At 39.7% G+C, this 8,896-nt stretch overlaps 1 non-coding gene across 1 annotated transcript; it reads left to right on the plus strand.

The window, feature by feature from the left end:
- Positions 1 to 7,111: 7,111 nt before the first annotated feature.
- LOC141616388 (small nucleolar RNA R71) lies at positions 7,112 to 7,218 on the plus strand. The gene has a single exon (XR_012530739.1). It is a non-coding gene; the product is annotated as a small nucleolar RNA R71 (small nucleolar RNA).
- The last annotated feature ends 1,678 nt before the right edge of the window (positions 7,219 to 8,896 follow it).

The raw sequence follows: 8,896 nt of genomic DNA on the forward strand, positions 1-8,896 counted from the left end.
TTCTCTACAATCCGTTCGGATTGTAGTTCAGCAGCTTTCCTTCTTCTTTTTCTTCCCTTTTCTTCATGAATTCCTTGGGGATTTCCTTGGGGACTCAAGGATCCTTTTCTCAACAATGCTCTTCTACTATGCTATGTACAAAGGCCTTCTAGTCTTGTCTCTCCTTGATGCTTGGTCATTGAATATGATCAATTTAGCCATGAAAATGCAAGATTCTTACTCCTTTCCTACCAAGGGATCAAAATCTCAAAGAATATGCAAAACAAAGAACTAAAGATAAGAAATGACCCAAATAGGCACTAAAAAGCATGAAAACAAGGGTAATTCGGGGGCTAAATATGCGCCAATTATGGTTGCATCAAATATCCCCAAACCGAACCTTTGCTCGTCCCGAGTAAAGAGGTGACAAAGACTAGGACCAAAACTAACCTAAAATAATAATAGTAGCCGATATGAGACAATTAGCGGGTCTCACTCCGCCCCTTCAACTCACAACAAGACAACCATGAGGTAGGATGCCTTCTTGCAAGGCAAGGTGGGTCTTGCCAAAATGGCGACACATCCAAACATTAAGCACACAAAAACACATAATGGATGCATCTACAAAAAGAATAGCCACTTTCCTCATCTAAGTGGCGGAAATTATCTATAAGGGAAGCAATTCAAGGGTACACAATCCTTCATAGATGCAATTTGTTCAAACTACTAGGCCTAGAAGGATACCAATAAATCACCTCCAAAATGTGTCAAGCTAGGGTACCTTTGTCCTCAATCGTTAAATGCTTTTGTCAAGAGTAGACTCCCTATGGTGTTAGAAACACTGGAGGATCGCGGAATTCCCCCTCTTGCCTAGACAAGAAGAAGGGTCGTCCCCTCTCTACCATGCACAAAAATGGATACGATGGATAAAGGGATCGATAGATGTTTGAGTTTCATTTTGGGAGTTTGCTATTATTTTTGTTTTTCCCCCCAATTTCTTGTGGCATTTTGACTTTTTGAGAATACTTTCTTTGCCATTCTTTTTGATTTTTTTGGCATTTCAATGCTTGACAATTTTTTTGCATTTTCTTTTTGAACATTTTCAAAGTCACCCCAATTAGTAACGAGGGTGCCTTGTATTTGAAGCTTTAGGAGTCTATTTTTGCTCCTCTTTTCATTTGATGCATTTTTGCAAACTTTCTTTCACTTTTCATTTCATTGAACTCAAATTGATTTCTTTTTGTGCCCATTCCCTTTGATGACAAAAATATATGGTAGAACATGGATGAATGATTGAAGTATGCATGGTTTCAAGGGTCACCTTGGAATAAACGGTAGCCAAGGAGTTATCACACCACAAGGTACTCTTGACTAGGCCTTAAACCATGGGTCAAAGGATACTAGCATGACACATCCTAGGGTGTTTTACAAGTATTCTAACAAGCAAAGTCTTAAGAATAAAAAGCATCTACTAGGGCCTATATACACTTGTCAAGCTTCCAAAGTAGACGGTTTCGCAAAATTTTTCTAACATGCAACTACATGCCATGATGCAACTAACATATAAACATCCTAATGCATATGATTCTACCAACTAATATGCCATATAAACTAAATGCAATCCTAAGTTCACATTGTTTTACCGCATCAATCAAAATAAAGCCACATAGTCATTAACATAAAGAGGAAAAAGGAGATTGGAAAGATCATACCATGCGGTCTTCAATATCCTCATGTCTCGGATGTGGCGTAGTCAATCAAAGTGAACAAGGATGAAACAAACACAATATATACAAGACAATATATACAAAGGAAATGAACTTGTTTTTGGTTTTTTCAATTTTTCAAATTTTTATGATTTTTTTAATTTTTCAATTTTTATGGTTTTTGAATAAAAGTTAAGTGTTAGAATTCCCATCCCCACACTAATATGGGCATTGTCCTCAATGGCCAAAATGATGGAAATTATGCAAGAATGATGCATGATTTCTATACTAAATGCAATTCTACACTAAGCTATACTACATGATGCATGGTTTTTGTTATGACGGAGAGGATAATTTAAATTACCTCCCGTTGCGTATGCATTAACTTCCCCAAACCAAATAAGACACTATTGCTAATGTCAAAGCATGGGGGAGTTTATGCACATGCTATGCTATGCATGAAATTAGATTGTCATTTTGGATTTTACAAAAGTGGGAACAATAAAGAACACCTCAAAGGAACCGAGGTGTGAGTCCTTTGATGTTGCTAGGACTAAACCAACAATGATCAAAATGAAAATAAAATACAAAGAGATATAGACAAACCGTGGGAGAGTAGGAATCTCCAAGGCTAGTCTTCCATCATGCTACTATCATCACCACTTCCCTCATGAGAAGTGGTCACATTGCCACTTTCCTTGGCACTTTCTTCTTTGCTTTCTTCATCATCATCTTCCTCATCATTATCTTCACCATCTTCACCATATCTTTCTTCATCTCCACTTGCTTCTTCCTCAATATTATCATCAATCTCCTCATTATTTCCAACAACCTCATTGTCTTCCACCACGTCCCTAGATGCACCCGGAAACAAGGCTTCTCTATCCGCCCAACTAGGCAAAGGACAAGATGGATCAAGGATTCCTTGCCTAGCTAGATGTAGGAGGGGAGGATATTGAGCCAAATAAGCATTCTTCCGATCTTCATAAGCTTGCTTGTGCATGGTTTGCATAAGAAGAGTTACATAGTCTTTTCCAATTTCAACTCCTTGTGGTTTGAACTCTTCATAAACATAGGGGTAAGGTGGTATAACAATGGAAGAGGAGGGGGTTTCATGATCACCCTTTTGTTGTTGAATGATGTACTCGGCTTCTTCGGATAGGGGAAGTAAATAGTTGGTCCGGTGGACACTAAGACGGCAAATCTTTGCGGGTAAAGTGAATGATCGAGCCTCACTTGTAAGCCACCCATACTTGGTATCAAGGGAATTGTGAACAACCCACTTAAACTTGTTAATCAAGGTGGACATATCAATGAGATGGCCACCATCCTTAGCCTTGTACTTGCTATCCTTATTGAAATTAGGATCAAAGTGCTTGGCTAGGACCGTGACAAGGCCGCCATTAACAATTAAGGTTTGACCCTTCTTCCCACTATCTATATGGAGCCATCTATCAACCAATAGCCTCAAAGAATTGTAAGGCTTGGTGTGAATTCTTCCAATATTCAAAGTTGATTCAAGGAGAATAAAATCGAGTCCGGTGAAATGATTGGTGTCTTTCCTAGCAATTATGGTATTTCCTACAACTTTGTGCCATATTCTTATGCCCGGATGATGGACCAAAAGAGCACGACAAGCTTTAAAATCTTCAAATTTCTTCCCGGAGATTGCCTCCCAAAGAGGCTCGGGATCATACTTCCCATATTGCTTATAGAATTTATGTTCATCGCTAAGACCCAAAATTGCACCCAATTAGGAAAGGAAATGCGTCTACTAGTGTTAGCTAGACGAAACTCAATATTTTCCCTATTCTCAACTTTTGTCACTTTTAAAGAACTTAAGAATTCCAAGACAAGGGAGGGGTATGTTACTTCCTCCATTTCAAACAATTTCTTTAAACCCATGGCATTGAAAAAGACTCTTGTTTGTTCAAGAACACCCAACTTCTCTAAAGCATCTTGGCATATGAATTTGGTGGATTGAATTTGTCTCATAGCAAACTTGACAAATGTATTTCTATGGGAGTCGGAAATGAATGTTACCTCCGGATAATGCAAGAGTTGATTAATTACCGGAGTAGAGGGCGATGCTTCCATAGGAATTTGTTGAGGTGGTTGCACTTCCAAGCTTGGTGTTGATACCACCATTGCCAAAGCTTTCTTCATTTGTAGAGCTTTTTGCCTTTGAGAGAGAGTTGTAGTCTTTGGTGCCTTTGTTGCCTTTGCTTTTGCTTTTGTTGCTCCCTTTGTTCTTGCCATTTGATGAGCTAACCAAGAAAAAGATCAAAAATCTTCAATTTGTAGAATGCCCAAATCGATTTTGAAAGTGAAAGGCTTTGCCTTTATGAGAACAAAAATCAATTCAAAGGTGAAGATTTTGTTCTTGGTTTTGATTATTAATGAAGATGGAGTGATTGATTTGTTATTTGAAAGATGGTTTGATTTGATTTTGGTGAGTTTTGTTGAGGGTTTTTGTTTTTGAGATGGAGAGGATGAGGGTTTTGATGTTATGGGTAGTGTTTATGAGTGAATGAATGAAGGAATGAAGGTGGGGTGGGTATCTAAAGAACTCGACAATGTTAGGACGCAGGGACAATCCGTGCGGATTAGGCGCAATCCGCTCGGATTCTTGACTTCAAATTTTCAAAAATCCCGCCTAGAGACGGGCGGATTCTGGGAATCCGTTCGGATTCTCGCCGAGACGAGACGGGCGGATTTCGCTTGAGACGGACGGATTCTTGTCCAGAGATTTTTCTTTGTTTTTCTTCACCGCAAGACGGGCGGATTGTCCACAAGACGGACGGATTCGTGAGACGGGCGTCTTTCCAGAATCCGCTCGGATTCTTCAACGATCAAGAATTTTGCAGTTTTCAGCTCGGCCCAAGACGGGCGTCTTCTCGGCCAGACGCTCGGATCCTCTCGCAGACGGGCGGATTCTCGTGAATCCGCTCGGATTGGTCCTTGTGTACACGGATTCAGTTCCATCCGTGCACCAACGTATTCCCTTATCATTCTTTCTTTCTTTCTTTCAAATCTTGTGTTCTTCATTGTGGGGGCACTACTAAGGCATGAATAGCCTAGGCAATTGCCATCCCCACACTAAGGTAAAGCACTACACATCAATTAAAATCATTAGTCCCTCCCTCACTTCTCTCTTTTCATGACAATTATTTTGATCAAAGTAAATAAAATAAATCCAAGAATGACAAAAATGCAATACGAAAATTGAAATGTAAGTTAGGGAGTTAGAAATATTTACAAGTGGTGGTTTAGGGAGGACTCCACCAAACTCTCATTCTTGATGAGATGTCAAGGAGGCATGTTCAAGGTGTTGTTGATGTTGCTCAACACCTCGAAGAAGTGATTAAAAGCTTGTTCATTGTTATGGTAGAGGTCCTCAATAGACCGTGGTTCTTGTTGTTGATCATGATCGATGGCATGCCCAATGTAGGGATTAAAGATCCCTTCAAATTCGTCGTCCCAAAGACCACAAACTTCATTGAGTTGATCATTGAAAATCTCTTGCTTGGATGGAGACAACTCTCCCAATTTCTTCTTTTGGCCAATGAGGCCATCATCTTCTTCCTTGGTTGATTTTGATGAGCTTTGCAAGCTCTCCTTGTCACAATTCACTTGCTCTTTGAATGGAGCATCTTCAACTTTCTTCCTCCATTGGAGTTCCGATTTCTTCTTCTCATCTTTTCGGCTATAATGATCAATCATGAAACATGGTTCATGCAAACGAGGAGCTCTCATGGTCTTGTCAAGATTAAAAGTTATGCTTTCATCTCCCACTTCTAGAGTGAGCTCTCCATGCTTCACATCAATCACCGCACCCGCGGTGTGTAGGAAAGGTCTTCCTAAGATGATTGGAATGTTGGAATCTTCCTCCATATCAACAATGACAAAGTCCACCGGGATGAAAAACTTCCCAATTCGCACGGGGACATCTTCCCATATCCCTAGCGGTGTCTTCGTCGATCTATCGGCCATTTGAAGAGTGATATTGGTACATTTAAGCTCTCCCATTCCCAACCTTTTACTTACCGAGTACGGCATGACACTCACACTAGCCCCTAGATCACATAAGGCTTTGTTGATCGTTGTGTCGCCAATGGTACACGGTATTGAGAAGCTTCCGGATCCTTTAACTTTGGAGGTGAACTCCCTTGAAGTATTGCACTACTCACCTTAGTGAAGGCGATAGTCTCAAGTTTCCGGATCGACTTCTTCTTTGTGAGGATATCTTTCATGTACTTTGCATAGGCCGGAACGTGATTGATTAATTCCGTGAAAGGAATTGAGACTTCTAAGTTCTTCACAATTTCCATGAACTTTCCAAGTTGATCATCAAATTTAGGCTTGGCTTGTCGACTTGGAAAAGGAAGTCTAATCACAATGGGCTCCTTTTCTTTGGCTTTGTCTTCATTTTTCTTTGAGCTTTCTTCTTTTGATGATTCCCCTTCTTTGGGACCTTGCACCACAACTTCATTCTCACTAGCTCTCACAACTTCATCCTCAACTTGCTCCTTCGGTGCTTCATACCTTGTACCACTTCTCAAGTGAATGGCACTAACCGTTTCATGTCTAGGGGATTACCTTGAGGTGGTAATTGCCCCTTTTGTCTTTGTGAGCTCGAAGATGCTAGTTGGGTCAATTGTGTTTCCAACATCTTGGTGTGAGCTAGAATGTTGTTGATGGTGGTGTCTTTTGCTTGGCTATCTTTTTGCATTTGGGTGAAAAATTCTTGTTGATTCTTTTGCATTTGAAGGACCGCTTTTTGGACATCAAAACTTTGGTCATTGTGGTGATTGTATGGATTTTGATTTTGGTAACCTTGGTTTTGATTGAAAAAGGGTCTTTGATTTTGATTTCTCATGGGTGGTGGAGTGTATGTTGTTTGAGGGTTTTGGACATTTTGGCTTTTGTATGAGAGATTTGGATGGAACTTGGTGTTTTCATTGTAAAAATTTGAATAAGGGGTACCGCTTTTGTAAGCTTGGAAAGCATTGACTTGCTCGGTTGTTCCCCTACATTCACTTGAGTCATGACCTAAGGTTCCACAATTCTCACATATCCCGCTTGGGATTGATGAGGATGCCGTCATGGCATTGACATGATGCTTTGATGATTTTGAGCTTTCCTCAAGTCTAGCCATAGCTTGTTCAAACTTCAAGTTGATTGTGTCAATGTGAGCACTAAGTTGAGCACCCAATTGAGTAACGGTGTCCACTTCATACTTTCCTCCTCTAGTAGCCTTGCGAGGCCTACTATATTGCGAATTATGGACCGCCATTTCCTCAATCTTGTTCCATGTTTGATTGTCATCAACTTCGGTGAACATTCCATTTGATCCCATATTGAGAATGTTCCTTGAATCTTCATATAAACCATTCCAAAATTGTTGCACTAAAAACCATTCGCTAAGTCCATGGTGAGGACATGAGCGACAAATACCTTTGAACCGCTCCCAAGCTTCATACAAAGATTCTTCATCCCTTTGCTTAAAACCCGTAATTTGAGCTCTTAGCATATTGGTCTTTTCCGGTGGGTAGAATTTTTGGTAGAAAGCTGGAGCTAGCTTCTTCCAAGAATCTATTCCAAGGGTGGCCTTATCAAGGCCCTTCAACCATTGTTTTGCGGTGCCGATTAACGAAAAAGGAAATAAGACCCATCTTATTTGGTCTTGAGTCACGCCCGTTTGAGAGATAGCTTCACAATAATCACAAAATGTTTCCATATGAGAATGAGGGTCCTCACTAGGCATTCCCCCGAATTGGCTCCTCTCAACTAGTTGGATGAAGGCGGACTTGGCAATAAAGTTTCCGGTAAGATGTTGTGGGGTAGGAGTACCATTTGGTAGATCCTCCTCGGTGGGTATAGAGTGTGACGAGAATTTAGGCATTGTAGGTGGATTTTGTGTGGTATTGTTTAATGGGTTCTCTTCTCCTTCTATTGCGAAAGGATTGACAAACTCACTAGTGGGTTGAACAACTTCACCAACACTTCCCAAATTCCTCCTAACAAGTCTCCTATTATTCGTCAAGGTTCTTTCGATTTCACGGTCAAAAGGTAACAAATCTCTTTGTATCCTTCTAGACATGCAAAATATCAAACAACTCAAAAACAATTAGAACAAACCTTGAGGAGTTTTACTTCCCCAAGGTGAAAAAGACACAACTAAAAACAATAAAAGAAATCTTAAATCAATTAAACACCGTCCCCGGCAACGGCGCCATTTTTGATCGGAGCCATTTGGTGTTCACAATTGAGCATATGTGGTCGTTGGTCAATGGTCGATACAAAACACAATTTATACTTCACAAACAACTCTACAATTAGTAAAGAGGCAAGTAAAGGTCGGATCCCAAGGGACGGGTATTGAAATGAAGATTCTATTGTAACTAGCGGTGTCTAGGGGTGTCACAAATTGGGTTGATGTAGAAGGTTACTAAACTAAAATGGCAATGAAAATAAACTAACAAGGTAAATGAAATAAGGGTGTAAACAATTGATTAAAAGCACTAGGGTGTCATGGGTTCATAGGGGAATCATGGGATATGATCATACAAACATGTTCTCAAATTATAAGCAAGCAATTATTGTTGTGATGGATTGAGTTGGGTTATATCTTACAATCCTAGGAAAGTTTGGGTCCCGAGCCGAATCGATTAGAATGTACAACACCTACAAGTCGACTTAATCTTCCCTACTTAACACATGCATGGTCTAACAAGACTCGAGTTGGGTTATGTCTTACAAGTCAAGTTGAAAGGATAGAAGATGATAGTAAATGCAAGGATTCATAGGCTTAGCATTTCATCAAATATAACATGTGCATGCATTAAGATCAAAACAAGCAAGCAAATAAGATATGAAAGCATATTAATTTAAGCATGAATCATTCCCATGTTGGTTTCCCCTAATCACCCATTAAACCCTAGCTAAGAGACTACTCACTCATTATCATATTGATCATGCTAGAAAGGTTGTCAATCATACTAACATAATAAAACATGATGAATAAATGAAAGTAATTAGCAATAATTAAAAAGGGATTAAGAGATTATACCTACTAATGATTCCAATAATAAAGCAAGAATAATAGAAGTACTTGAATCCTAGATTGAGAGGTTGTCAATCTCCCAATAATAACCCAAATAATCTTCAATTACCCAAAATAAAGTAAGAACAAGAGAGAGATTAAGGAA

This window comes from Silene latifolia, chromosome 11 (assembly GCF_048544455.1).
Source record: "Silene latifolia isolate original U9 population chromosome 11, ASM4854445v1, whole genome shotgun sequence".
In the NCBI taxonomy this organism is placed as follows: domain Eukaryota; kingdom Viridiplantae; phylum Streptophyta; class Magnoliopsida; order Caryophyllales; family Caryophyllaceae; genus Silene; species Silene latifolia.